Source organism: Phycodurus eques, chromosome 10 (assembly GCF_024500275.1).
Source record: "Phycodurus eques isolate BA_2022a chromosome 10, UOR_Pequ_1.1, whole genome shotgun sequence".
Lineage (NCBI taxonomy): Eukaryota > Metazoa > Chordata > Actinopteri > Syngnathiformes > Syngnathidae > Phycodurus > Phycodurus eques.
The window spans coordinates 1,583,085-1,610,508 of record NC_084534.1 but is presented as its reverse complement, the minus strand read 5'-3'; the positions used below and the strand labels follow the sequence as shown (position 1 = coordinate 1,610,508).

General features: G+C 42.4%; 1 protein-coding gene across 2 annotated transcripts in view; it reads left to right on the top strand.

Annotated features, from left to right (window-relative positions):
- Positions 1-27,424, top strand: part of fhit (fragile histidine triad diadenosine triphosphatase) — a 296,326-nt gene that overhangs the window by 4,356 nt on the left and 264,546 nt on the right. For both annotated transcript variants that reach the window (XM_061688132.1, XM_061688131.1), the window contains exon 2: positions 14,220-14,284. The gene's annotated coding sequence lies outside the window, so the exon portion shown is untranslated. The remainder of the gene's footprint in view (positions 1-14,219; positions 14,285-27,424) is intronic.

Below are 27,424 nucleotides of genomic sequence, written 5' to 3'. Positions count from 1 at the left end.
CAGCGTGTAGCTGTGATAGGAAGCCACCTGTGCAAAAAGTCCAGTCGTGAAATTTCCTTGCTCCTAAATATTCCATAGTCGACTGTCAGCCGTATTATAAGAACACGAATGCTTTTGGGACTGACAGCAACTCAGCCAGTAAACTGATGGAGTGGTGTCAGCGGATGCTGAGTGCAAAGAGGTCACTGACTTTCTGCCGAGTCAATTGCTACGGACCTCCAAACTTCATGTGGCCTTAAGATTAGCTCAAGAACAGTGCGCAGGGAGCTTCATGGAATGTGTTTCCGTGGGGGACATAGGTTAAAGACTCCGACTAGACCATCCGCCAACATCCCCTGGACTCACGGCTGTGGTGTCCTTGAGCAAGACACTGATACCCCGAAATGCTCCCCGGGCGCTTCAGCTGCCCCCTGCTCCAGTGTGTTCCACTAACATGTGTATGTGCTCACTGTGATGGGTTAAATGCAGAGAACAAATTTCATGTGCATGCATGCATGTTCATGACGAATAAAAGGTGATTCTTCTTCTTCTATATAGTGTCGGATGCAGTGGTGTAAAACACGCCGTCACTGGACTCTAGAGCAGTGGAAACGTGTTCACTTGAGTGACGAATCACTCGTCTCCATTTGTCAATCTGATGGCAGAGTCTGGCTTTGGCAGTTGCCAGGGGAACTGTACTTTTTTGACTGCACTGTGGCAAGTGTAAAGTTTGGTAGAGGGGGTAGTATGGGGTGGGGTTGTTTTTCAGGAGCTGAGCTTTACCCCTTAGTTCCAGTGAAAGGAACTGTGAATAATTCAGCATACCAAGAGATGTAGGACAATTCCATGCTTCTAATTTTGTGGGAACAGTTTGGAGATGACCCCTTCCTCTTCCAACATGAATGTGCACAAAGCAAGGTCCATAAAGACATGAATGACAGAGTCTGGTGTGGATGAACTTGACTGGCCTGCACAGAGTCCTGACCTCAACCCGATAGAACACATTTGGGATGAATTAGAGCGGAGACTGAGAGCCGGGCCTCCTTGTCCAACATCAGTGTGTGACCTCACAAATGCGCTTCTGAAAGAATGGTCACACATTCCCAGAAACACACTCCTGAACCTTGTGGACAGCCTTCCCAGAACATTTGAAGCTGTTGTAGCTGCAAAGAGTGGACCGATGTCATATTGAACCCTATGGATTAGGAATTGGATGCCACTTAAATTCATTTGTGAGTAAAGGCAGGTGAACATATAGTTTTGGCAATTTGGTGTATGTTAATGATAAGGATTGGAATGTTAGATGCATACGTTGTATTTGGAATTTTTACAAATTACGTTTTTCAGCATCCTGCAGACCTTCATCAAAATAAAAAAACAAAACCTAATTTCAATCCACACCCAAAAGATTACACCCTGCATCGGCTTTGTTGAATGAATGAATACCGTAGGTTTATTTCAATAGGGACATACAGTATACAAAAAAAAAATTTGAATAACTAACAGCCTGCCGATGCATTTATTGTATCATTGTGCTTATAGCTGGAGCTAATTCACAGCACTTGTCCCTGGAAGGGCTTTTCATCAATACAAAATCCAATACATACACACAAAAGAGAGAGAGAGCGAGTGAGGGAAAATAAAATACAGAAAACAAAAGACGCAGCGATATGTACAATGCTAGGCATAAAGACACATTACAAATGAGTGCAGTTCTGATGCTGAAGCATCCAGGATTGAGTTTATTTTTGAAGATGCTGAGTTTTGTTACACATTTTATATTGACGGGGATCAAATTCCATAGCTTAGAATCCTTCAGAGAGAAAGCTGTTTGAGCGAAATGGCACTTTATAGTCTCCAGATGAGGCCGCTCTGGTTGACCTGCGAGAGCTCTGCAGTTTACTGATCCAGCTGCTCAAAGATTTTGGAGCCAAACCACGACCGCATTGAAGAAATAGTTTGAGAATGCTAAAATTACTAACATTAGAGAAGGATAAAAAGTTGTGCTTCGATAACATGTTAAAATGGTGAAATCTAATAGGTTTTTGGTCAAACACTGCGCGGGTGTAAAGGTGCTCGATTGGTTTGAGTGTAATCTGACTAGTCTGTGACCAGATAATTGCTCCATAGGACAGGTGAGAATTCAAAAACGTGTACATACTCCGGGGTTAGGCATTTTCTTATTATCTTGAAACAAATGTTTGATCTGACCGTTAAAACACTTTTTTTTTAAGTTTCCTTTTGAAATTTCTAGAATCTTACTGTAGAATTATTCCTCAATATTCTCCTCTGGTACCTGGTCAATGAGTTCCCCATTTATTTGAACATGAAGGAGGTTACCTGGGTTTATTTATTTTATTTATTTATTTTTCGATGAGAAAACAAATACACTTGGTTTTCTTGTTGTTAAGAGTTAGGCAGGACACTTTTAGCCAGGTGGAAATGTTTTTCAGGCTTTGTGTCAGGTTTTCACTGATTGTAGTGTAGTCTTTACCAGAGACTTGAACAACTATATTGTCAGCATACATTTGCAAACTGACTTCTGGACAGATATCCGGGAGGTTATTGATGTATAGACTAAAGAGAATGGCTTGTGGGGCCAATCACTTATTGCAACAAATAACTCATGAATATGCGAATTGCTTGGGTATCCCCTCACTCACAATTTACGCAGTCACTCCCACCACACTTCAGTTGTACAGCCAGGTTCACGACCCTTGTCCTGCATGCTTCTTCTCCTGTCCTATCTTGTCCTGTCCTTCCCTCACAGGGTGTACCACTACTGCCCTATACAACACTCATATCTAATGTTTCATTGTTCTCGATATGTAATGATTTACTTTTCTCATCCTGTTTACAATCAGTGCTTTGTCTTTTCTCTTTGTCTCTCACTCCGCTCGAGAAACTTTGCTCTGTTCTGTCGACTGATCGACTCTGATTCTCAATAAATATCAATTATAATACTAAGAAACCACAGCGGCATCTTAAAAACTCCACTGTGACACGGTAAAACTGTTCCGGCATTAAAAGGGAAACAGGTCCGTCATTCTGCTTGACCTAACAGCCGAACAGGACAACAACAAAAAAAAAGAATGGGGCCAATGGGGAATTCCTGTTTGTATTTTTTGAAAGTATGATTTGCAGTTATTGATGACGACACATAGTTCTCGAGTCTGTAAATATGACAGAAACCAGAATACTAAACGCTCCTTCGACGTGAGGAGGTTATGACTGACTGTCTCAAAGCGTTTTATTAAATCATGTAACACTTAACCAACTTTCTTGCCTTTGTCAAGTAATTTTTTAACCTGTTCTAATAATAGTCCTGTAGCCGTTGACCAGGTCTTATTGAAGTCTTGATGACACGAGTGAGAGGGTTCACCAGGATATGAATGTGCTTTTTTAGAAAAGCGACATCTAGATTGTACGTCCTTGGCATTCGAGTTGTTCAAATGATTTATAGCCTTTACAACAGTGGCTGTGTCAACCTCTCTTATCTCAAATAAATCTGCATCATTTGACATTACCGTTTCTAAATCTGTTTTTGATTGGAGTAAACTTTGATGCTAATTCTTCCACAGATTAAATAAAACAAACTCTTTGAATATTATGGCCACCTGGTCATATTCTAAAAATATTGCAACAGTAATTTATCTGGTTATAAATCAAGACCTGTTTCAGTTTGCTTGTGCGGTTTGCTTTATCAAGCTCTGCCTGATGTTCTCGAGAACCTTTGCGAGGGATTCCCAATTTTGCCTGTTGATGGGCATTTTGACGAGCAAGGCAATCACGAATCAGCTTTCTCCCAATAAGTGTCGTGTTGTGATCCGACAAACCGCATCTTAGATTGTATGACTTGTGAGTCTTTCTGTTTTATTAGCGAATAATAAATCAATGAATGTTTCAGTGTTTCTAGTCACTCCGGTGGGTCCTTTAATAAGTTGATGGAAGTCAAATTTTTATGTCAAATGTTTTACTTCTTTGTTGCAGCAATATTCTATCCAGTTGATGTTCAAGTCTCCGAACACGATGACCTCCCTGTTCAATTTAAAACTTTTAAACAGCTCTTCCACGTCTTTATAAAATATAGAAGTACAAGTTGAAAGTAGAGTTATACATCGCAATATATTAAAGTTGATGCGCGTGGAGAGGCAAACATTTACACAGATACATTATCACTGATGGGTATTTTATATGCATTAAAAGTATCCTTAACATAAATTAGCATGGCACCTCCTTTTCCTATGGGCCAATCTATTCTGAATGAGAATTTTACTCTGTAACCAAGTTTCACAAAGACATAAGAAGTCCAGATTAGATTCCAAAAGCAGAGTTATTATTTCATCACATTTGGGCAGGAGACTTCTTATGTTTAGGTGACCTCCAAAGATGCCTTTAGGTTTGAGTGCGAGGTCCCTAACCACCTTAGCGTGGTTACAGTTTAAAAAAACAAAAAAAAACGGTGGTGTTTGTTTTTTTATTGTCCCTAATGGCCCTTTTCAATTGCACCAGTTCTACTCCCAACCAGCGTCACTCCACCCCATGTGGTCGCTTCTCCATTACACTTTTTCGAGGCCGGGCAATGACAATGGCACCGCTTTTCAGACACTCCTCCAACCTGGTTCTAAAACGCAGGCCGAGGAGGGCCATGACGTAACTGTCATCTGATTGACCGACAGATGTACGTAGGCATTTCTTTAAGTGCGGTGACTTGTCACGTTCACAATCATGGCGTCTTAAGGCTGCCGCACACCGAGCAACGCCGCCGAACCCGACTGAACTGTCGCGCAGTGTGCGTGATTAGGCAACTGTTTTCATGAGTGGCCGGTCAGTCTGCCACTGGTTCTTAAAAATTTCAATTACCGTCTTAATGTAGCCGCAGATAAGCTTTCCCTCACGGGGAAAACACATTTCTGGGTTTAGCAGGCAGCACTGCATCAAACCATATACATTGTATATAAAGCATCAACTATTGTTTTACATAAATACTTAACTTAATATTCATAATATATAATGTACCTGTGGATGGAAACGCAAAGCTTGTGACCAGAATGTATGCAAACGTACGTACACACTGGGTATGTTCTAATGAATAGAACCAGCGAGCCTCCAATCAAATATTCATACTCTCGCTTTTATTCTCACCAAAACCCTCTCTCTTTAGCAACCTGCTGCTTCCTTAACTATTAATCTATCTTTTGTATGGCTTCAGGAATGTGATAATGTACAAGATAACTGAATACGAAGCATCAAACAACTATACAGGCTTGCCAGGCATCCACTTCTGAATCACTCATATGTGCAACGGTGTATCGGCAACTCTACACGAGGGTCCGGTCCAGTCGGGTTTGACCACGTCGAGCAGTGTACCACAGGCTTAAAGCAGCTTTTGTTCTGTGGTTGACTGAGGAGTTGTGGGTATTTTTGTCCATATTGCCAGAAGATGAAATGCAGCGAGATGGAACGAGCGACCAAAAATGAGCGTGTCACCATCTTTTTGATCCCGCTCCAATCCCTCCCACTTTTGATTGATGCCTGCTCTAATGGAAAAGCAACAGAGGCCAGGCCAGGCCAAGCGAGGCCGGGGCAGAGCGGGACCAGGCCGTTCTGAAACTTGAAATGGAAATGCAGAAGTGTAATCTCTTTGTGCGAGAGAGGTTTTTTTTTATTTTTGGTTGCTTACGGGTCTTGTTGATTTGGTGATGCAGGTTCTGGTTCTTAAGTTCTTAATTGGTGGTATTCGAGAAATCCGGGTGTTGTTTCATTGTCGGACTGGATGTTATTCCTTGTGGGTAGAATCAGCGGGACATGATGTGTGGTCCGCGCACAGTGGCATAAGTCCGTGCACTGTCAGTGCTGGCATCCGAAGTGGGCGTGGCCGTCAACCCGGTGTGTCGTAGACCTTTCGGAACTTTGAAATCATGCACGATTCAAATTAAGTCAAATGTTGAAAATGCTTTGCACCCAATGTGAACAAAAGTAGAAGGTGATAATCCAGAAATTTCACAAAAGTGTAATGGGAAATAGTTAAGTGTCTAAGGGCACAAACAAATGGCCCTGAAAACATAACGGCTATGAGGAGCATCAAAAGTATGACACAGCAGTAGTATAAAATGCAATATTAACAGCAAAAAAAATATAAATTAATTCTAAAATGTTTGGATCTGTAACCCCCTAACACAAAACAATCAGATATAATCAGTCAAAATCATGCTTTTTTTGTTTTATTTGTGTCAAGATGATTTGTCTTCTAAATTTAAATATAAGGAAAATTTGACATTAAAATGACATGAATACTGTAAGTTTGTTTCCAAGTCTTATGAGGGTGGGGTGGGGCTGTAGTGTAGTGGTTCACAGTGGCACAGCAGATGTTCAAGCAGGAATTTTAATGATGATAGTATATAATAATGTAAATAATATATACAATAATATACACTAAGAATGCATATTCCACAGATTGTCTAAGCAATTTCAATTCATGGAATCCGGAAAGATTTATTGAATGAAAGGCAAGGCACAAGCCTTAGCTAAATGTCTGTTATAGAGTGTTGTGAAAAAGTATTTGGCATCTTCTCAGATTATTTTTTTGCATAGATTCCCCACTTCAGTGCTTACAATTGTTAATTTATTCAAACACCACTGCAGTAAAGTGTTTTAGCAAGATTCACATACAGTGATCCCTCGTTTTTCGTGGTTAATGGGGACCAGAACCCCCCGCGAAAGGTGAAAAACCGCGAAGTAGGATTTGCCCCCCACCCCCCTACGAATTTTCGTGTATGTGTATGTGGGTACCAGAATGTTTAAAATATGCAAACAGTAGTTATACTTCACATATTTTAGATAAATATTACAATAGTACACGTATTTCCTTAAATCTTTAATTATAAAACCTTATACAGTAATTAACATTCATCAACATTGCCTTCTGAGAGAGGCGAAGGCTTGCGTTGGTGGTGGAAGGAGAGGCTCTCACTTGACTCGTAGAGGCTTTAGGTTCACTCGGAGACTCTTCTGCTGAAGGCACTGTGATGGTTTAGCTGGGGTTTTACCTTGGAGAAAAACATGGTGATGGGTAGTTGTTGTCTTAGTTTTTTCTTTTGCTTCAAGATTCCCCTGTATAAGGACATAACCCCGTCTCTCATCACGCAGTTACCACACGTTTCGCTTCCTTATTGAAGCAGTTTTGCGGATGTTTTGCTTCCTCTTTCTTGATGTACCGCACTGTAGATTCATTCACGCCATAATGGCGTGCCACAGATGCATAACTTCTCTTTGATCATATCTAAAAGTATCACTTTTTCGCTGATGGTCATCATCATCTTCTTCCTCTTGGGTGCCCCGGAGGAAGCTTTCGCAGGGGCACAGCGCTTAGGCGGCGTTGTAAGGGCTTAACTAATCAAAAAAAGTTATCGCTTAAACAAAAAAAGTTATCACGAACATAACACTAAGATACAGTATGCGAGCCAGTCAACAGCGTGGATGAGACTGGCGAGACAAGGGAAGATGCTGGGTGAGGCTGATATGATGCGCAGCCAATCAGCTCACGGGATAAAGCCGCTCATGCTCTCATTGGTCGATGTCGCGCCGGGAACCAATCACGCGCCTTGTATGAGTGCCCGTGGCATGGACAGCACAGTACAGGCATGTACAAAGCCTCTGAGTCAACTCTTCTCTTTGTTGGCATGCAGGGAAACCTCTCTCGTGCATCAACATGAAACAACGCGTCTTTCCGCAATATGGCTGCTGATATGGCTGTATTTTTTTCATTTGTATTTTTTGATGAATTTATTTTTTTTGATGAATATTTTGCAAAAACTCGCTAAGCACTGAAGCCGCAAAACGTGAAGCGCGAAGTGGCGAGGGAACACTGTATATATATTTTTTATCTTTCAACAAACGCAACTCAAATTACAATAATATTTTTTGTAATATACCAGCACATGTCCTTTTTGTGATTTACTCACTGACAATATTATTCAACACCTGAAAGATTGCCACTAGAGGTTTCAATCAGGTGTCAAAAACACCTGGAGATGTGAACAAAACCATAATGGCCAACAATTAAGCATATTTAAAAGGACTGTGATACTCTGCTCCTTCCAGATAGTTAATGATGTCTTTGCAACATGGTGAAGTCCAGGGAATGGTCAAAGAAGTAATGGAGGTAATTTCTATTCATAATCATGGATATGTATATAAAACGATGGCGAAGACAAACATTTCAAGAGACACAATTGGAAGAATAATTCACAAGTATAAACCGAAAAGCACAGTGGAAACACTACCTAGGCATGGCAGAAAGAGGATTCTGTTGGCGACTGCTGTCCGGTAGCTGAAACAAAAGGTGGAGATAAATCTCCGGATGACAGCTGAGGAACTGCAACAAAACTTGTCAGAGGGAGGTGCTCAGGTTTCAGCCCAGACAATAAGATGCACACTATGAGATGAAGGCCTCCATGCCAGAACTCCCAGGCGCACCCCCCGGTGACTCCCAACCACAAGAAGAGTCGACTCCAGTATGCCAAAATCCACGTGGACATACCAGGAAGGTTTAGGGATGCTGTTCTCTGGCGCGACAAGAAAAAATTGGAACTCTTTGGGCCTATGGATCAATGATTTGTCTGGAGAAGGAAGAACGACGCCTGTAAAGAATAAAAAGCCTTGCCTATTGTGAAGCATGGCGGGGGGTCAGTCATGCTCTGGGGCTGTTTTACTTCTTCAGGTACAGGGAATCTCCGGCATGTGCAATGTACCATGAATTCCATTATCTACCAGGAGACCTTGGGTGTATATGTCATGCAGTCAGTGACAAAGCTGAAGCTAGGGAGATGTTGGACCTTCCAACAGCACAACGATCCCAAGCATACCTCCAAATCAACCATATCTTGATTGCAGACAAAGGACTGGAAGATTCTGGAGTGGCCATCGCAATAGCCCGACTTAAATATAATTTCAAAATCTCTGGTAGGACTTGAAGAAGGCAGTTGCAGCACGCAAGCCCAAGAATATCAGTGAACTGGAAGAGGAATGGGTTAAGATACCTGTAGATGGCTGCAAGAAACTTGTCAAGCTGTCTCACATCTAATGGATGTTATTATTGCTAACAGTTGTTGTATCTACTAAGTAGCCTACTAAGTACGTATGTGACTAATGGGTTGAATAATTTTGTCAGTGAGGAAATCACAAAGAGAATATTTGATGGTATATTACAAAAAATATTGTTAAGTTGCACTTGTTTATTTTACAAAACCTTATTTGATCTGTTAAAGATAAAAAAAAAATAATAATGTCAAACTTGCTAAAACACTTTTACTGCAGTGGGGGTTCAATAATTTTGCACACAACCGTAGGACCAGTGGCGAGCCTAGCTTAAATGATGCTGTGTGCAAGCCTGCCCTTTGGTATTTTATTAATTTTTTTTTAATCCACAGAGGGGAAAAATTATATACAAAAGCAAAACTGTATACATACAACGAGCAACGTCCCCAGGGTTCTGGTTCACCTTGAAAAAAAACTAACTTAGTGCACCACGACTTCAGTTGAGCAAATTAAAAATACACTTTTCCCGGGTCCCAGACAAATGCTTCTTGTAGCCATCAACAAACATCTGGAATAATTTTGGCTGGATATACAATATTTAATGTAAATGTGTTATGTCTTAGGCTTGCAAAGAAAACTGTTTGGAGGATTGTCATCGTGCAGTTAGTAAATGGTTGACACGGAGCGAAATAAATGAACAGCATTTGTGCTAAGTAACCCCCTTGATCGAGGCACAAGGTATGTTTATTGTGTAAATGAATCGCTACATATTTGTGTTACCAGAATTGTATATTTGTTGATTTTTGCTGCCAGAGCTCCAGATTACTGACTTTGTAAACTTTAAGATAGATGGCTCTAAGAGTATGCCTTTTAGTTTACAGCTTGTTTTTTGTGTATTCGCAAGCTCTTATGGTGAAATTGATGGTGTGCTGCCATTAAACCTGCAAATTCATCAGTGAAGTGCGATCCTTCATTCGGGAGGGTGCGTTGGGGTGTTTGCTACAGATATCCTACAGTACATGATGAAAGTAAACACCACACCACAAATGAAATGAATGTTAAAACATTTCCATCCTTGACACACGTCTCATCATTACCATTTGCATAATTGTGGACTGTACCTCTATAATTCAAACCAACAATAGCATTTAACAATTCTTCTGAGTTACATGCCTGTCACATCGAATGCAGTTTAGTGTCTCTGTTTTAAGGTAGCTGGGATATACAGTATTTCAGTATTTATCGGTAATTCATTTTTCAATCTTTAAAAAGACATTTTAATTACTCTGTAACCTATGTATCTCACAGCTCCCTGTAAGTGTTATGCACATTGGCGTAATTGGCATGTGCGAAGTGTGTGATCACAGAGGGTGTCTTGGCTGGGATGGGCGGCAATGCACAGGGACAGGGATTTTTTTCATATGGGAAATCTTACCGTTATCACCCCCTGTTGACGATCGACCTGGGGGGTGCAATCTAGGGCCGTCGCACTGCTACTCGTTATGAGTAAAATGTCTTTCTAAATCTTTGGTTATGCATTAAAATACAAGCAGCAAATAGTTGTTGCAAATAGGTAAAATATGTCAATTTTAATTCAGTCATTTGTAGGGTTGGGCCTCGTTTGAATTTGAGCAATTCTGGTCCCGATTCCGGTTCCAAACGATTCTCGATTCCGATTCTTTTAGGGTGCTGGGTCAAAAAAGTTTGCATGCTTTAAATAAAGAGTGTCCAAATTATGAACATCCATTTCTTTAGCAGCCCGCAGCATAGACTAAAGTGAACATTTGACTTGGAGTTCTTTATAACCAGTATCAATATCTAATGCATGGAACCAAATGCTATAAAACATTGATTCCTTACCTTACCCACCGATGAGGCAAAATGTCAGTGTTTGTGACACTGTGAGACAACGTTTATGTGAATTTTGTCCCAAATCATTGTGATGTAAAGTTGCTTTTGTCTGCATTTTAAAATGTCCTTGGTCAAGAATTTGCTCCCAGTGGGCCTGGCAGTGCCTTGCATGGCAGCAGGTGGCCATTAGTTTATGAATGTGTGTGTGTGTGAATGGGTGAATGTGAGGCATTGTAAAGCTCATTGGGCACCGTGATAGTGTAGATATAGTGCTATAAAAGTGCAGTCCATTTACCATTTTGGCTGAGGCTCGGAGTGCATCAGAAGCTACAAATCGTTAAAGCGTCCTTTGCATGATCCATCCTGATCCAAGATGGCGCCTACCAGTGTGGTCGCCTCTCTCTAGTATTGTCTTTGTTTTTGTGTTTTTCGTCCGTCTTTGGAGACCTTACACGACTCACTTACACAAGGGGAGACCTGCTAACCATCAAGGAGGCTACTCCGGACTTTCTGTCACCAACTTGCGAACATCCGCTCAGTTTTTTCCCCGAGTTACTCACCGGAGCGGCGTCCGTGGTTTTCGGCGCAGGGAGACTGAAGCGGCGCCACAGAGGGAAACGAGCCGGCATTCAGGTAAAACTCTGCAAGAGAGGACACAGATTGGCGTTCCCGTCGATCCACCTCGCGAGTGTACGCTCCCTACCCAACAAAATGGACGAGCTTCATCTTCTGTTAAAGACCAGTAAAGACTTCGGACGTTCCGCGGCCATGTGCTTCACGGAGACCTGGGTTTGCGACGTCGTACCCGATGGCGCCGTCATGCTTCCCGGCTTCAACATTCATCGAGCGGACCGCGACATGGAATCATCGGGGAAAACAAAGGGCGGCGGGATATGCCTCCATATCAACGAAAAATGGTGTACGGACGTCACGGTGCTCAGCACACACTGCGCCCGCATTTGGAGTCGCTGTTTTTGAACTGTAAACCATTCTACTCGCCATGTGAGTTTGCATCGTTCATACTGGCTGGAGTCTATATTACGCCTCAAGCTAACACGAAACACTGCATTGCTAACGCTTCGCCGAACAAGTCAACGAAATTGAAAAAAAAACACCCGGACTCACCCCTCATTATTCTCGGGGACTTTAACAAAGCTAAACTCAACCACGAACTCCCTAAATACAAGCAGCACATCGACTGTCCTACCAGGGAAAATAATACTTTAGACCACTGCTACACTACTGTAAAAAACGCATACCGTGCTATACCTCGTGCAGCCCTGGGCTCGTCTGATCACTGCTTAATTCACTTAATACCGACGTACAGGCAAGAACTTAAATGTGCGAAGCTTACAGTGAAAACAGTCAAAAAGTGGACCAATGAACCCAAGATGGAACTTCAAAGCTGTTTAGACTGCACAGACTGGAGTGTCTTTGAAAATTCAGCTGGCAGCCTGGATGAATATACGGACACTGTCACATCCTATATCAGTTTCTGTGAAGAGGTTTGTGTTCCAACAAAATCAAAAAAAGCCGTGGTTCACTGCTAAACTTAAGCAGCTCCGCCAAGCTAAGGAGGACGCATATCAGAGCGGGGACATATATAATCGAGCTAGAAACCAGCTTACTAAAGAAATTAACATTGCAAAGAGGATGTATGCAGCAAAGTTGGAAAAACAGTTTAGTGTAAACGACTCTCAATCAGTCTGGCATGCATTCCAATCGCTGACTAATTACAAGCGACGATCCCCCCAAGCTGAGAACAATAGCACACTAGCCAACGACTTGTATACCTTCTACTGCAGATTGGCTGGAGTGGCTGGAGCTGTGGTGCGGCCGACACAACCTGGAGCTGAACACGCTCAAGACTGTAGAGATGATCGTGGACTTCAGGAGGCATCCTTCGCCACAGCTGCCCCTCACGTTGTCCAGCTGCCTTGTGTCAACCGTCGAGACCTTCAAGTTCCTGGGAATTACAATCTCTCAGGACGTGAAGTGGGCGACCAACATCAACTCCGTCCTCAAAAAGGCCCAGCAGAGGATGTACTTCCTGCGGCTTCTGAGAAAGCACGGCCTGCCACCGGAGCTGCTGAGACAGTTCTACACAGCGGTCATCGAATCAGTCCTGTGTTCTTCAATCACAGTCTGGTTTGGTGCTGCTACAAAAAAGGACAAACTCCGACTGCAACGGACAATCAAAACTGCTGAAAGGATTGTCGGTTCCCCCCTACCCACCATTGAGGACTTGCACGCTGCCAGAACTAAGACAAGGGCGTGCAAAATCCTCTCGGACCCTCCGCACCCCGGTCACCAGCTCTTCCAGCTCCTTCCCTCAGGTAGGCGCTACCGATCAATGCAAACTAGAACTAGTAGACATTCCAACAGCTTCTTCCCTCTTGCGATCAACTTCTTAAACACCTAACCTATAATTCCATTACAATAAGATGGCAATTTTTTTGTTGTCACATTTCTGTGGGGACAATTATGTATTACTTGTGCACTCACTGTGGTTGTCTCGCCATGCTCCACTATTTGCATATACTGGCCCACTCATGCCAGAGTAGCATCTGCTCCATTTGCACAACCATTTGAGGAGTATCTGTAACATTTGCACAACCAACATTGTCCCAGATGATCGCACTACTCGTCACTTTAAACCGCATACACTCCTTGAAGTCTCAGCGCCCTTTGCACAATGGTCATTGCACCGGACTATTGCAATATTCGCCATTCGAACTGCTCTAAGTGCTAGAGGACTCTGCATCTTTTTGCACAATTGTTTTTTGTCAATGTCTTTATGTCTCCAAAGTGTTCTGTAAATTGACTGTCTGTTGTACTAGAGCGGCTCCAACTACCGGAGACAAATTCCTTGTGTGTTTTGGACATACTTGGCAAATAAAGATGATTCTGATTCTGATAATATCTTATTCCAAGTGTTGCACTGAGGCGACTGGTCATTAATTTTAACAAAATTGAGACACAGTTTTGTTTGCCGCCGCCGTTGGGGACAAGCATGTCTTCGTGCGCGTTCTTTGTTTGTTTTCGCCGCTTCTTCATTGATTTTCGCCACTTATTCGGGGTTAGCGGACTTGGCATTGAAACCGAAATTTTTTAATTTGAACGATTCCGGGAGAACCGGAACGTTAGTCCCGGTTCCAATCGGTTCTCGATTCTCGATGCCCAACCGTAGTCATTTGTGACTTTGTGTGTCATATGAGAAGCTGTAAAATAAATTCCAAGGTGGTGAGGTCAAAGTCAAGATGACCAGGGCCTGACCTCAACTTGTATATTAATGCTCTGCTTCTCCCCTTTGGTGATTATCACATCCTTGCTCCTTTCTCCTCCCACAGGCAAGCGTGTGACTTTCTGATTTAGTCACCCAACTCACTGCACTGCCAAGAATTCATCCTCTCAGGTATCCAGCCAGCGCACGACACACATTGGACCTGCAAAATTGGTTGTGCTTTGAATTTAAGCTTTTTACAAGTTTTAACAGAACTACTTTAAGGATTTTTTTCTTCTTTTTTAGCGTTCACACATCATACATGATGTTTGCATGACAGTAGTGTGTAACACAAAAGCTACAAATAGAAGCGCAGAGTGAGATGAAAACATAATAGGATAGTGGTGAGGTGCTGCACAGAACTATGTTATACAGTCTATAAAAAGTCTACACTCCCCTGTTCAGTTTTTTGTGATATAAAAAATGAGACCATCATAAATCGATGATGATGGTCATCATCATCATCGATTTAATGGTGTGAAAAACTTCTCACACCATTAACGTGACTTGGTATAACCTGTAGCATTAAAAAAAATATTTTTAAATAAACAACTAGATTGTGCAAACCCCCTCTTAGCACTGAGGATGCCAGGAACTGGCAAACCTACGTGAGCTTGGTGGTGCAAACCTGACCGTATGGCACGATGGTAAATATTCCGTTTCTCACCTTGAGGGCCATCAGCATGTGAGCCAATTCCCACTGTTAATAGAAATTCCACTGACAAAATGAAACTATGAGTTGTTTTGACTCGATAAACATGGAGAGTTCTGAAATGAATTGAGTCACTGAAATGCTTTCCTGATAAACAGCCATTTTAAATTTTAGTAATCTACATCTCTTGAGAATGGAAGTAAAACAATTTACCAATAAAATTATCTTGAGAGCTTTGGGAGGAGTGACAGGTCTCGGGGCTTCACTTTGAAAAAATCTCAAAGCATATCCTTGTTCGATAAAGTATTTCTATGGTTTATGTGAATGTATATCCCAAGAGACTCTGTACTGTATTACAAGTGACTGAAGAAAAAAAAAGTGTCCCTTTTAACTAAAAGACTGATCCAACATGATATAGGCTTCCTCATTGTATATTCTACCTCTTAATCTATTCCTGTGAGATATTTTCTTTGTTTTCTCCCTGGGTGTCCTCGTTCTGTCACGCCAATCAACCTTTTTAATTACTCTTGCTAGGAGCCACCCAATGCCTCCCTGTCACCTCTGGGAGTCTATGAAAGGGGAAAATTTTTTAAAGGGAAAGCTGGGCCCAATGGCAGCAGAGAGGCTCATCAGGGAGGCTTGTTTCCCTGCCGGCCAGATTGCTAGTGTCGTGATAAATAGTTTTCTTTCAGTACAACCCTATCCAGAATTGTCTGAAGAGCCTCGGACATAGCATAGCATAGGAGAAGAGGCAATGTACAAGATTATCAAATACATATTTTTTTCTGTAGAGAAATTATTTCCTCCCTAACTAGTTTTAGTTTGTCTTTAAAATCACACTAAGAAAATGAGCATGATTTATTTTATTCATTTATTCTTATTGTTGTTATAATTATTATCCATCCATTTTCTGTACCGCTTATCCTCACCAGTGTCATTGGTGTGCTGGAGCATATTCCAGCTGAATCTGGGTGAGAGACGGGGTACACCCTGAACTGGTCGCTAGCTAAATGCAGTTTTGTTACAATTAGGGTTTTGTTTGTTTCTTTATTTTTTTGTTTTTACATTTTACCAAATAAAGCAATCATATATTCTATAGCACGGGTGTCAAACTCAAGGCCCGGGGGCCAGATCCAGCCGGCCAAATCATTTTATGTGGCCCACGAAAGCAAATCATGCGTCAGCTTCCATGATTCTTGAACATTTCCAAATTGTCATAAGTATGTATTTTTTTTGGGTTACCAAACCCATTTTTACCATAACTTGAACAATTGCTGTACAAACTATTATCCTTAATGTCTGATCAATTTGTTGTGTAGTTGTAATATTATGATGAGTTGATTAAACATTAGGCGGCACGGTGACCGACTAGTTAGCGCATCTGCCTCACAGTTCTGAGGACAGGGGTTCAAATCCCGACCCCGCATGTGTGGAGTTTGCATGTTCTCCCCGTGTCTGTGTGGGTTTTCTCCGGGCACTCCGGTTTCCTCCCACATCCCAAAAACATGTATGGTAGGTTGATTGAAGACTCGAAATTGCCCGTAGGTGTGGATGTGTGCGCGAATGATTGTTTGTTTCTGTGTGCCCTGCGATTGGCTGGCGACCAGTTCAGGGTGTACACAACCTCTCGCCCGAAGATAGCTGGATTAGGCTCCAGCACGCCCGCGACCCTTGTGAGGATAAAGCGGTACAGAAAATGGATGGATGATTAAACATTTAGATTATTTCACAGTCATAACGGCCCTCTGAGGGAAATCATAACTATAATGATAACACGAGTAAAAATAAAATGCAGTTTTTAAATGGGGAGTTTATTTATGATTAATAATTTTTAAAAAACAATGCAAAGCTACCTGGCCTGTGTGAAAAAGTAATTGCCCCTTATTAAATCGATTGGCGATTCACATTTTTTGGAAAGCTGAGTTAATTTTCACTGACGACACCCAAGCCTGATTACCTCCAGACATGTTCAATAAATTACATAAAGGTCCCATATTTTGGCTATTTAGACCTCCATAGAGTGACTCTTTCACATGGACTTAGAATAAAAGTATCAATTTCATTTAAAAAAAATACCTTAGTATTGTCATGTCCAAAAAAGGCCCCTCTGACAGCTACTTTTCTTTGACCCAGTTTTGTATCCGCTTTGTCCATATTTCCTCTGATTGGTTATCCCTGTGTAGAAGGACCCACTTGTGAGAGCATGTGTTTATGTTGACAATGCTGGCTTGGGAGAGGTGAGTTTCGGTGGAGATCTTCGCTAGTTCGAGAAATTTGAATGACCTGATTTCAGGCCGCTCGGCAGAAAAGGTCTGGAAGTCATAAATGCGTAGACAATTTTAATTCATATTTCACATGTTTACTGAGACACCAAATACAGTGGAACCTCAATAGAATGGACTAATAGGGGTGGGGGCTTATCTGATATTGCCGATTGTCCGTTACGTTGAAGCACGTTTTTTGAGGCCACATGCACCCATATTACTGTACAGTACAAATGTATTGTTTTGTAGGTTCTGTTATGGCATAAAATGCCCATTACAGTACAAAGTTATTGTAAATGAATATATATTAAAAAAAAACAACCTTGAAAATGTTTGAAAGTGGGTCACTGGTGGTGTAGTGGTACACTCGCCTGACTTTGGTGCGGGGAGCGTGGGAGTTCCCATTCAGTGACGGTGTGAGTGTGAGTGCAAATGGTTGTCCTTGTCTATATGTGCCCTGCGACTGACTGGCGACTAGTTGAAGGTGTAGTCCGCCTTTCGCCCGAAGTCAGCTGGGATAGGCTCCAGCGCCCTGCGACCCAAACCAGGATAAGTGGTGTTGAAAATGGATGGATGTTTGAAAGTTTCACATTTTATGGAAACTTACCATGCCAGTGTGCTTGGTCATGGTGATATTGTTGATGTACAGTACGCATCATAGGTGAGTCGCTTCCATGAGCCGCGAGGAATTAGTGTGCTTCGTAGTTCGACATATGTTTCCAAAGGTGAATAGGCTTGACAAAAAGCTTTTACTGTAAAATTGCATGTTCCAGATTCCAAAGACTCGTGTTTTGTATTCATCAGAGCCATGCTGCTCTCTCTCACTCCATGCGCAATAGACAATAGAACCATCAATACATAGCACATCAGAATCAGAATCAGAATCATCTTTATTTGCTAAGTATGTCCAAAACACACAAGGAATTTGTCTCCGGTAGTTGGAGCCGCTCTAGTACAACAAACAGTCAATTTACAGAACACTTTGGGGACATAAAGACATTGACAAAAAACAATTGTGCAAAAAGATGCAGAGTCCTCTAGCACTTAGAGCAGTTCGAACGACTAATATTGCAATAGTCCGGTGCAATGACCATTGTGCAAAGGGCGCTGAGACTTCAAGGAGTGTATGCGGTTTAAAGTGACGATAGTGCGATCATCTGGGACAATGTTGGTTGTGCAACTGTTACAGATACTCCTCAATCAGTGTGCAAATGGAGCAGATGCTACTCTGGCATGAGTGGCCAGTATATGCAAATAGTGCAGCATGGCGGGACAGCTACAGTGAGTGCACGAGTAATACATAATTGGCCCCACAGAAATGTGACAACGAACTCAAGTCAAAAAATTGCCAGCTTGTTGTAATGGAATTATAGGTTAGGTGTTTAATAAGTTGATCGCAAGAGGGAAGAAGCTGTTGGAATGTCTACTAGTTCTACTTTGCGTTGGTCGGTAGCGCCTACCTGAGGGAAGGAGCTGGAAGAGCTGGTGACCGGGGTGCAGACGGTCCGAGAGGATATTGCACGCCCTTGTCTTAGTTCTGGCAGCGTGCAAGTCCTCAATGGTGGATAGGGGGGTACCGACAATCCTTTCAGCAGTTTTGATTGTCCGTTGCAATCGGAGTTTGTCCTTTTTTGTAGCAGCACCAAACCAGACTGTGATTGAAGAACACAGGACTGATTCGATGACCGCTGTGTAGAACTGTCTCAGCAGCTCCGGTGGCAGGCCGTGCTTTCTCAGAAGCCGCAGGAAGTACATCCTCTGCTGGGCCTTTTTGAGGACGGAGTTGATGTTGTTCGCCCACTTCAGGTCCTGAGAGATTGTAATTCCCAGGAACTTGAAGGTCTCGACGGTTGACACAAGGCAGCTGGACAACGTGAGGGGCAGCTGTGGCGAAGGATGCCTCCTAAAGTCCACGATCATCTCTACCGTCTTGAGCGTGTTCAGCTCCAGGTTGTGTCGGCCGCACCACAGCTCCAGCCGCTCCGCTTCCTGTCGATATGCAGACTCATCACCGTCCTTGATGAGGCCGATGACAGTGGTGTCATCTGCAAACTTCAGGAGCTTGACAGTCGGGTTCGCTGAGGTGCAGTCGTTCGTGTAGAGAGAGAGAGAAGAGCAGCGGAGAGAGGACACAACCTTGGGGCGTCCCAGTGCTGATGCTGCGTGTGGATGTGGTGGCCTCCCCCAGCCTGACCTGCTGTGTCCTGCCCGTCAGAAAGCTGTAAATCCACTGGCAGATGGCAGGTGAGACGCTGAGCTGGAGAAGCTTGGTTGAAAGGAGTTCAGGGATGATGGTATTGAACGCTGAGCTGAAGTCCACGAACAGGATCCTCGCGTAGGTCCCTGCACTGTCGAGGTGTTCTAGGATGAAGTGCAGTCCCATGTTGACTGCATCATCCGCAGACCTGTTCGCTTGGTAGGCAAACTGCAGGGGGTCCAGCAGGGGACCTGTGACACTCTTGAGGTGGTCCAGCACGAAACGTTCAAAGGACTTCATGACCACAGATGTCAAAGCGACAGGCCTGTAGTCATTCAGACCAGAGATTGCAGGTTTCTTGGGGACTGGAATGATGGTGGAGCGTTTGAAACAGGATGGTACTTCGCACATTTCCAAAGATCTGTTGAAGATCTGAGTGAAGACTGGAGCGAGCTGGTCCGCGCAGACTTTGAGGCAGGATGGGGACACATGGTCCGGTCCTGCCGCTTTGTTAATCTTCTGTTGTTTGAAGATGCGTCTCACATCCTGTTCATGGATGGTTAACGCAGAAGTCAGAGGTGTGGTTGTGGTCGCGGGTGCGACCGGGTGGGTGTGTGGAGTGAAACTGTCCTTTTCAAATCTGCAATAGAAGGTATTCAAGTCGTTGGCTAGTGTGCTATTGTTCTCAGCTTGGGGGGGATCGTCGCTTGTAATTAGTCAGCGATTGGAATGCATGGCAGACTGATTTTGAGTCGTTCGCGCTAAACTGTTTTTCCAACTTCGCTGCATAGATCCTCTTTGCAATGTTAATTTCTTTAGTAAGCTGGTTTCTAGCTCGATTATACAGGGCCCTGTCTCCGCTCTGATATGCATCTTCCTTAGCTTGGCGAAGCTGCTTAAGTTTAGCAGTGAACCACGGCTTTTTTTGATTTTGTTGGTACACAAACCTCTTCACAGAAACTGATATAGGATGTGACAGTGTCCGTATATTCATCCAGGCTGCCAGCTGAATTTTCAAAGACACTCCAGTCTGTGCAGTCTAAACAGCTTTGAAGTTCCATCTTGGCTTCATTGGTCCACTTTTTGACTGTTTTCACTGTAGGCTTCGCACATTTAAGTTCTTGCTTGTACGTCGGTATTAAGTGAATTAAGCACAGTGATCAGACGAGCCCAGGGCTGCACGAGGTATAGCACGGTATGCGTTTTTTACCGTAGTGTAGCAGTGGTCTAAAGTATTATTTTCCCTGGTAGGACAGTCGATGTGCTGCTTGTATTTAGGGAGTTCGTGGTTGAGTTTAGCTTTGTTAAAGTCCCCGAGAATAATGAGGGGTGAGTCCAGGTGTTTTTTTTCAATTTCGTTGACTTGTTCGGCGAGCGTTAGCAATGCGGCGTTCGTGTTAGCTTGCGGTGTAATATAGACTCCAGCCAGTATGGCCAAATCAATAATTTCTGGGTTGGTCAAAACACCATTGTACCTGCTAAATCTGAGCTATTTTTTCCCCCACCTTTCCAAGACATTTGAGACTATTTAATCCTTTCTTACTGGACATTATTATGTGAGTAGTTTTGAAAAAGCGCTTCACTGTTCCAGCATGTGTGGCCCATTGCAAAATGCGAAGCCCATAAAAATAATTTGATAAAATGAATAAATTGTCAGACCTGCGCAGTGCCCCAACCTCATGTCCATCAAATACCTTTGGGATTAACAGAGATTGCAAGCAAGGGTTACTTGACCAACAGCATTTTCTGACCTCAGAAAACGACTCCCACTCACATGCTTCCTATCATACAATATACAATGGAGCCTCTCTTGTTGAATACCTTAAAGCTTCTAAAAATCTCAAGTCCAGACAAGAGTTTTCATGCTAAGTATAACTAAAGGTGTCATATAGAATACTTTGTATTTTGAGTTTGTGAGACAGTTTAAAAAATTAGGTGTGTGAAGTGGTATTTATTACCTTTCCCCATTCATTATTAAGGGTGCCTTTTTAAAGAGTACGCCTATTGTTTTTAAAGGATCAATTTAAGACTGGTTCATTCTGCTTATACTTATGTACAGTTATGTTTCTTAGACATAGCTTGAGCGGTGAGTAAATGGTTTATAGGGCCTGGAATTTGGACTCGAGAACAAATTATTCCGAATACAATTAATCTTACATTCAGAATTTGTTTCGTAATTCAAAGAAATCTGAAGTCGTCATCACGGAATGGATTGTGATCCATTTTGGAGGTTCACAGTTAAGTATAAAGAAACAAAGGAAAAAAATGAGAAATTGTGTCGGGGCTCCTGCAACTGGCTGCCGAGTCTCAGTTTCCGGAAGCAACTCTTGCACTATCACAGTACGTTGTTGCTGTGAAATTGGACCCGTATGATGCAGTATTTTTATTGTGAAGTATATTACTTTAAAACACAATGCACCATGGGGGTAAAAACAAACAAACAAAAAATACAGCACTTTTACACTTTACTATAATCCTTAATTTTTACTGTAAACTGCGTTGCATCATGGGAAGGAGGATAGAAAAGAGAAGGAAAAATGTACTGTAGCTACCATTGTTTTCTTCCCTGCAAAGAACAACTTTTCCTGCCTGGACAACCTCAACTCGACGACTGCCATGTGACTATAACTTGCCAGTTGGGTGTCTGGACTCATGTAAGTCCCATTTTTCTATCCAATGTCATGTGGAAATTACATTTTTGTGTTATGTCAATTTCAAGGCTTAATAACCGGGCGCCTGTTGAACCCCCGTGATACGGTTTGGTGTGGTGCGAGAGAGACGTTTGGTGCTGCCTGAGAGCCGTTTTTGTTAACTTTTTGGCGTTGGGTTTTTCACGTGACAATAAACCTGAAACAAACAGATTAACGTTTCGGCGTGTAGTATTGGAAGGCGTTATGCTACGTTATAGCTGCATCTTGGAACGTGTGTGGTTCGGAGCGAGAGAAGCACACTGGAGGTGCTAACTAAGTCATTTTTACGTTACTTTTTTGTCTCATGTTTGTTACCTTATAATAAACAAACAATGTGTAACAATATTTTCGCAATTATTAACCACATTTTAAGTCATGTGACGTAAATGCTCTACCTAAGCCAGTGAGAAAATATTTTGTTTCCGTTTCTGTGGTGAAGACATGTCGTGGCACGTCATCGTTCAACATTCCTATTATAGTAACTCCTATATTATCTACCATTTTTTTAAGGTTGCACTTGCAGCCACACGGCCTACACCAGCTACTGTGCAGCTGACCACAATTGTGGCAGGTAAGAAAGGTATATGATTTACGTCCAATGACAAAATATGGGCAGAAAACAGCTACTACTGTATCTTTCATACAGATTAGAAGTGACAGCTGACATCAAAATCAATACTTTGCACGGGTCTGGAGAGTGTCTGTGGCCCCCTAGTTTATTCCTTCCTTCTGCCCCCCTGTCTTGGTCTACGCCCTCTCGGGGGTGTGACACAGCCTAACAATGCTTCAGTTCTTTTCCTATGTGTGACTCAAAGGTCTTATCTGGTTTTATCTAATTTGAGCAATTTTAGGGTGCTGTCTTGTAGTGTACCACGGTATACAAAGTATGTCTTTTTAGTATGGTCCCCCCGCCCCCCGAGTGGCTGTGAGAAGTTTGACAGACAGCAAACTGTTGTCCAAATGAGAAGCAAAACATGCTTGCATTAAGCTGTTTGTCCCCCCAGTTGTAGTTTACTGTAAACCTTGACAGGTTAAACAAAGAATTAAAAAACGAATGTCAGCTACCTTAATGCTAACATACATTAATGCAAAAATCCATAGACATGCTAATGGGCATGAACACCGATGTTACTGTAATTATAAACCCAAACAGAGCAGCCCAGAATGTTATATACTTCCTGTATGATAACAATTACTGAGGACCCGGGAAACGATTACACGCCTGAATATACAGTGGTGTGAAAAAGGATTTGCCCCCTTCCTGATGTTTGTCACACTTAAATATTTCCATTATCAAAATGTTTTAAATATTAGTCAAAGACACAAAATACAGCTTTTAAATGGTTTTATTATTAAGGGAGAAAAAACTCCAAACCCACAAGGCCCTTCGTGAAAAAGTGATTACCCCCTAAACCTAATAACTGGTTGGGCCACCATTAGAAGCAACAACTGCAATCAAGCGTTTGCGGTAACTTGCAATGAGTCTCTTACAGCGCTGTGGAGGAATTTTGGCCCACTCATCTCTTGCAGAATGATTGTAATTCAGCCACATAGCATAGGTTTCCGAGCTGAAACTGACTTGAAGCAAGGGTTTTATTAAACAACAAAAATTTGTCAATATAACGAGGGAGTTGAATGTAGGGCTGCAGCTATCTAATATTTTACTATTTGGGTATCCTCCTCAAAATTCTGTCAAATAATTGAGTATTTGGATTGTTTTGGAGATTAAATCAGGAAACAATCTTGTCTTTTATAGTTTTAATAATATATTTGCAAAAAGAGAGAGAGAGTCAAGGGAGGTTAAAGGTGCCTGTGTCTTTGCCCGTTTCTGAAGAAGACAGAAGAGCAATGCACAGTTAAACTAAAATGAGAGGGAGATGACGGAACAAGAAAGAGAGAACTATTCATGGTTATCTTTTCCTTGAGAGAGAAAAGGGAGGTTGGTACAACCACTGAAACATGATGACAGAAGGGAAGAAACAATTAAGCTAAAAAGTCACACAAGAACAAAGAACTATTGAAGTAATATATGGGATAATACAATAAAAGATTATATAGACTATATTTTATCATTTTGCCATAACAAATCCATGAAAAATTAGTAAATAACGACATGATAATGGACAACATGTATTAAAAGATATGTAAAAAAAAAACTTTCAGGGTTTCACACCATAATGTAGGTTTAAGAAAATCCTTCATAAACAGGTTGTAAGTCAATCTCACATAAAGGCTAGACCGAAGAATCCGAGTCTGGGTCAGTCAAATCATCCAAACAGTCAGCATGAGGAAAGTTTAGGAAAACATCGGTCACAAGTAGGAGAGGAGAGCGATGGAGGGTCAGTGGGGGCCACATGCGTATACTGGACAAATGCAGAGCCAACCATGCACAAGAAGAGCAACACAACAAACAAGTGCAATACAATATAGCTAAGCCTGCCAGCCGAGTCCAATCAACCAGCTAGAAACAAGAACATCAAGGCTTGGTTAATGTGCTGTGGACAGATAAAATAAGTTAAGGTGCAATGAAAGAGTGCATGTAAGAAAAAACAGACCGTAGGAAGTGGAATTAGCAGAGGAAGTGGCAATCGCATGTAACCGTTTGTCATGGTTGTCACATCTCACAAGGTACAAAATTGTCAAAGCGAGAGCATCAATACACACATTGAACACAATTATTATGGCAATTAGTGCAAAACCACAGAGGAGGAGTTTGAAACCCCTGGACAAGTCATCATCTTCTACTGTTCTTCTGCCGAGTTTAGAAAGTGTGTGTGATTGTGCGTGCGTGCGTGCGCGCACCCGTCAGTTCAGACAACAGATGACTTTTATGACCTATCTTCTGCTCTTCTTTGACCTATCGACGTGCAATCAGTTATCAGCACTGATTGTAGCTAAAAGTGTATGCTAACGGTGAATCATCAGAGTCTATTCAGCCACGTTGGACTTATGCAGCAAGCAGCTCCTTTCTGGTTGCGGTCGGTATTCAGCTTTATCGGGGCGGGGGGGGGGGGCAGCCGTTGCAGAGTTTGAAGGAGGAGAGGAGGTGGGGCCACAGGAGGCACGGGGACTGTTTTGCAGTCTGATGCGCGAACCCACGTAGCGCCTTCAGCAACTTTTAAAGCTGTGTAAGTTACCAAGAGGACTTGAAAGGGTCCAAGCCCGCGCTGATGTTTCCGTATCCTTCGCCGGAAGTTCTTGATCAACACAAAGTTGCCGGGTTTGCTGTTGTGCGGGGCCTGTCAGCCACTCTGGGCATTGCTTGAGAAGACTTGTGGAGCAAATCAGTCAAAGACGTGCGGTACCTGATCATGTTGTCGTCGCAAAGATGTGTGTCCATCGGCAATTCAATCAGAGGATTCATTCGGACATTTGGGGGCCCTGCAAAGAGGATCTCAAAGGGAGACAAATTGTGCCTAGGACGCACACGCATTCTTATAGACTGTACTTTAACACAATTGGTAGGCACTTAATCCGATTTCATTTAGTGTCTTCACAACATTTACTCAATTTGGCTTTCAAAATCCCATTTTCTTTCTCGACTGCACCACCAGATTGAGGGTTGTAGCTGCAATTGTGTTCTGAGGTCAAATTGTAGTCTATCTGAAAGCTGGTTCATCACTTCATTTACAAAGTGTGTGCCATTATTAGAGGAAAGTTTGTCAGGAATCCCCTATCTTGGAATAATTTCAGTCAATAGTGCTTTTGCCACCGTAAATGCAGATGCTTGTTTTGCCGGAAATACTTCAATCCATTTTGAAAACATGTCTACCATAACGAGAGTTTTCTGCCTTCACAGGGTGTCAACAAAACCCCCCCTTTCGACACAAGGTCTTTCCATGTGCTAATTATGCATAACAAATAACAAAACAGACGATGACAGAGATATGGCTTACTATTTGGGCACATCCAAAAACCATCCACAAAAGACGCACTACACTGATGCCTCAAAGTGCGTTCAGTGGGAGTAGACCGTGAGTGAAGGTCAGTGAGAAGAAGAAAGGCATGCGGGGAGGGGGTGACTGAGACAGCCTTAGTAGCAGACATGTTGGTGCGCGCTGAACATTTGCAGACAGCGATACCAGAAGGGAGGAGGATGGCGGCTAAGCGAGTGACAACCTCGTCATGGTAAAGAATAGCTTTACCGTCAGATTTCAAATAGATGCGATGGCGCCAGAGAGCGCCGAAGCCATGACCCACTCCGAAGGCATAACGACACGGGAAGGCACGTAGGAAGGCCAACAGATCAAGTCGACAAAGGGAAGTACTCCACCGGGCGAAGGAGGTCGCAATAACACTCATCCACAAACTGAACAAAGGGCTCGGATTAATCAGGAAGCCCATGAGTGTATGTACGCTAATCACGCTGAAGTTTGCTCCGCTAGAGAAATGTGCACATAAAAACACACAGCTGTGCATAAACACACAGACAACACAACATAAAAAAACACACAGCTGTGTAAAGTCATGACTGGAGATGAAAAACAAAAAAAAACATTTGCCAATATTAATTGTCTTCTAAAAAGAAAAATAACATTTTCTCAGAATGCTGTAATGAAATGCAGGTTGCAGCATATAAAAAATCCTTTTAAGGATTAAATATTTGTTTGTTGAAATTGTTAGAATTGTACTATATTTAACTTTGAATGCACACTGATAATTATCCCAATCTAATAACTAAATTCAATCAATATAATTTTGTGTGAACGTTGAGTTGTACTATCCTAAGACTTTGAGCAGCCTCCAACATTTCATTCAGTTGCTGTAACTGCCGAACACTGAAACTTCCCATCACCGGGAAACCTTATTCTGTTATCCACTTCTCAACACACTCCATAGATTTCCCCCACCCCCCCAGATTTTCCCCTCATGTAGGCCTTGGCAGGTGCTGTATACACTGTTAATTATTTTTCTTTGCTCTTCCCACTTCACATTTTCAGTCCCCGATAGAAGTGCTTCTCTTTTTACAATATTCAAATGTCTTCAGAATTGTTGGGGACCCTAACACCTGATTGTCGGACTCTAACTCAGGGACCTAAACCCCTGACCTTCGGACTCGAAACTGGGGGCCTGAACCCCTAACCTCCGAACTCCAACAGGGGGACTTTAATCCCGGACTTTAACCCGGCCTTTCAGGACTCGAACCTTACCAATGGAATGTGGGGAGAGCAATTACCAATACCATTTAATACAAAGACAAGATGGTTTCAAAAACAGTACATTACTTTCCACCGTGCGAAATCAGAAATGGTCGAATTTTCAAGGAACTAAAATTTTCTTTACCATAATTCTTTGTTTGGAACACAACAGCTCCGTTTGGATCCTGAGGTGATAGCTGACATCCAGAGCCCTGGCAGCCCTCCCGTCCTTAATTCTTTGGGTGGAGGCAGGACTCGTGTGTTGGTCCACAACAGACCCTTTCCAAAAAATTTGAATATCATAGAAAAGTTTATTTATTTCCATAATTCC